The 3,461-nt window shown below is 37.1% G+C and overlaps 1 non-coding gene across 1 annotated transcript; it reads right to left on the bottom strand.

Annotated features, from left to right (window-relative positions):
• Window positions 1-894: 894 nt before the first annotated feature.
• On the bottom strand, window positions 895-998 carry LOC132651644 (U6 spliceosomal RNA). The gene has a single exon (XR_009589230.1). It is a non-coding gene; the product is annotated as a U6 spliceosomal RNA (small nuclear RNA).
• Between the last annotated feature and the right edge of the window lie 2,463 nt (window positions 999-3,461).

The raw sequence follows: 3,461 nt of genomic DNA, 5'->3' as shown, positions 1-3,461 counted from the left end.
TAATTGGAGAATTGAGTTCACTGATATTTCGAGAGATCAATGACCAGTGCATGTTAGGTCCTTTGAGTTTGATGTTGGCTGTGGTATTAAGGTTTTGTGCTTGGTTGCTTTTGTTTTACTGTAGTGAAGTTAATTCTTTCCTGTGTTTTATTGAAAGTAGCTAGTTTTCTTGGGTTGAATTTTTCCTACTAGTATCTTCTGTAATATTGGATTTGTGTGTAGGTATTGTTGAAATTTGTTTTTGTCCTTGAATATCTTGTTTTCTCTGTCTATGAGAACTGAGAGTTTTGCTGGGTATAGTAGCCTGGCTGATGTCTGTGTTCTCTTAGGGCCTACATGATATTCATCTGGCTTTCAAAGTCTCTGCTGAGAAGTCAAGTGTGATTCTGATGGGTTTTCCATTAGATGTTACTTGGCCTTTTCCCTTACAACTTTTAGTATTTTTTTTTCTTTTTTTCTGTATACTTGCTGTTTTGATTACTATGTGAAGGGAAGATTTTCTTTTCTGGACTAATTTTTTGGGTGTTCTGTAGATCTTTTCTATTCTTATTGGCCTCTCCTTCAAGTTGGGAAAATTATCTTCATTTTTTTTAAGCAATTTCTGGGCCTCGGAGGAGAGAATCGCCTATAATTTTCCTCTATTCTAATTTTTCTTATGTTTTGTCTTTTTATTTTTTCTTGAATTTCTTGGATGGTCTGTTGCAGGAATTTTTTAGATTTAACATTTTCTTTGACAAATACACTGTTTTCTTCCATTGTATCTTCCACAACTGAGTTTCTTGTTTCCATCTCATAAAGTCTATTGGTCATGCTTACCTCTGTAGTTCCTATTTTCTTCCCTAAGTTCTTTCTCTCCACTGTTTCCAATATTTGTGTTTTCTTTAATTTCTCCAAAAAAATATGGAATGCTACAAGAATTTGCATGTCATCCTTGTGCACGGGCCATGATAATCTCAGCATCATTCCAATTTTAGTATATGTGCTGCCAAAGCGAGCATCACATAATTCTTTCAAATGGACATTAATAAAGTCACGTGTCCTTCACTTGTGAGTTTCACATTATGACAGATTCTATTATTATTTGTTAAATGCACAGTCAGTGAATAATTTTCTGTGAAAATGCTCCCTGATCAAGGCAAATATTTAAACAAAAATCATTTAATTGGGACATTGCTTATATTTTTAGGAGAGCATACATGATGTCATATCAGCAAGCAGTAATGTTGTTGTAGTCCTTCACACAAACTGAGAACTTTTCATACTGAACCACAAGCTGGAGGCAGAGAGAGGGAGACTGAAAGAGACAAAGAGAGAGCTAGAGAGACAAATTCAGAAATAGAGACTGAGACCAACAGAAACAATGTTGTAAAGTGACAGAGACTCCATTAAGTCTGTTCACTTTCATTGGCATATCAACCTCAAAGCACAACCTCCTATAATATAAATCCAAAAGGAAATACATATTTCAATAGTTTTTTTTTAGTTTTTATTAATTACACTTTATTCACTTTGTATTCACCCATAAAAGACTATCCCCTCACAATCTTACCTTCCCTCCCCCTTCTCCATGCATGCTACTACCCAAGTCCACTGATAGGGGAGGTCTTCATTTTCTTCCTTTTGATCCTAGTCTTTCAGATATCATCAGGGGTAGATGTATTCTCTTTCACTGTTGCCTGGTAAGGCTGCTCCCCAATCAGGGTGAGGTGAACAAAGAGCAGGCTAATCAGTTCATGTCATAGGTGGTCCCTGTTCCATTACTGTGGAACCCACATGGACACTGAACTACCATGGGCTACATCTGTGCAGAGGTTCTAAGTTATCTCCATGCATTGTACTTGGTTGGAGTATGAGTCTCAAGAAAGACCCCTGTGCTCAGAGTTTTTGGATCTCTTGCTCTACTTGTGGAGCTCCTGTCCTCTCCAGATCTTACTATTTTCCACTTCTTTCATTAGATTCCATGCACACTGCCCAGCAATTGTCCATAAGTCTCAGCATCTGCTTTGTTAGCCTACAGGGCAGAGTCTTTCAGAGGCCCTCTGTGGCAGTCTCCTAACTTGTTCCCTACTTTCTTCTTCTTCCTATATCCATCCTCTTTGCAATTTAGCAAGAGTTCTCCCTCTTAACTAGTTTCTTTAGGTGTACAGATTTTAGTATGTTTATTCTATATTCTATGTCTATATGAGTGAGCATATACTTGGTGTGTCTTTCTGCTTCTGGGATAGCTCATTCAGGATAATCATTCATCCTTTCCAGTTCCCACCATTGAACTGCAAATTTCATGATTTCCGTGTTTTGTTTTTTTTTTTTGTTATTGCTGAGTATTATTCCATTGTGTATATATATATCACAATTTCTGTATCCATTCTTCAGTTGGGGGAGCATCTGGGTTGTTTACAGGTTTTGGCTATTACAAATAAAACTGCTACAAATGTGTTTGGGCAAATGTTCTTATTTTGTACTTGAGCCTCTTTTGGATATATGCCTAGGAGTAGTATAATTTGTTTTTGAGGAAGCATTATTCCTACTTGTCTGAGAAAGCACCAGATTGATTTCCAGAGTGGTTGTACAAGTTTATATTCCCAGCAAGAAAGGAGGATTCCCCTTTATCCACAATCCCATCAGCATGTGTTATCTTTTGAGATTTTGAGAGAAACTTAAATCAATCCTACTGAAATCAGGAACATGGCAAGGCTGCCCACCGTTTCCATATCTCTTCAATATAGTTGTGGAAGCCCTGGCTAGAGAATAAGATAATTGAAGGAGATCAAGGGAATAGGAATCAGAAAGGAAGAAATCAAAGTATCAATATTTGTAGATGATATGACAGTGTACCAGAGTGACCCAAATTTCTACCAGCATAGTTGAACAGCTGATAAGAACCTTTAGAAAACTGGCTGGATACAACATTAATTCAAAAAATCAGTAGCCTTCATGTATACATAAGACAAAAGGGCTGAGAAAGAAATTAGTGAAACAAAAGGAATTATATTATCTAACCAGGCCATATAAATCCTAACACTTCCCAGATATTTCCTCAGTGGGGACTCAAAATGTAAGTAAACGAGCTTCAAGGGAACATCACAATTCAAATCAAGAGTAAGTGGAAGAACATGAAGGGACTTCTAGGTTAAAAGAACATATTTATCCTGATAGTTTGTCATTCAATACAATGATTAAAGTCCCTGCAAATTCTAAGGACTGAAGAACAGGACTGACCATCTCTTTTGGAGGAAATGTGGAACATTTCTATGACAGAGTATTAGTCAGCTAAGAAAATGACAAGATATTTTCAGGCAAATGGATGGAACCCTGAGAAATCATCCTGGGTGTAGTACCTAACATGCAGAAAGACAAATATGCATTCACTTATTAAGAGGTCTCATAATAGTGGGGTTAAAGTTACAAAAGGCCACCTTTTGTGACCATAACAGTCTTCCACTGGGAGAACTGGGTGGCAG

Source organism: Meriones unguiculatus, assembly GCF_030254825.1.
Source record: "Meriones unguiculatus strain TT.TT164.6M chromosome Y unlocalized genomic scaffold, Bangor_MerUng_6.1 ChrY_unordered_Scaffold_23, whole genome shotgun sequence".
Classification (NCBI taxonomy): Eukaryota; Metazoa; Chordata; class Mammalia; order Rodentia; family Muridae; genus Meriones; species Meriones unguiculatus.
The sequence above is the reverse complement of the archived record's forward strand: the minus strand, read 5'-3'. Positions and strand labels throughout refer to the sequence as shown.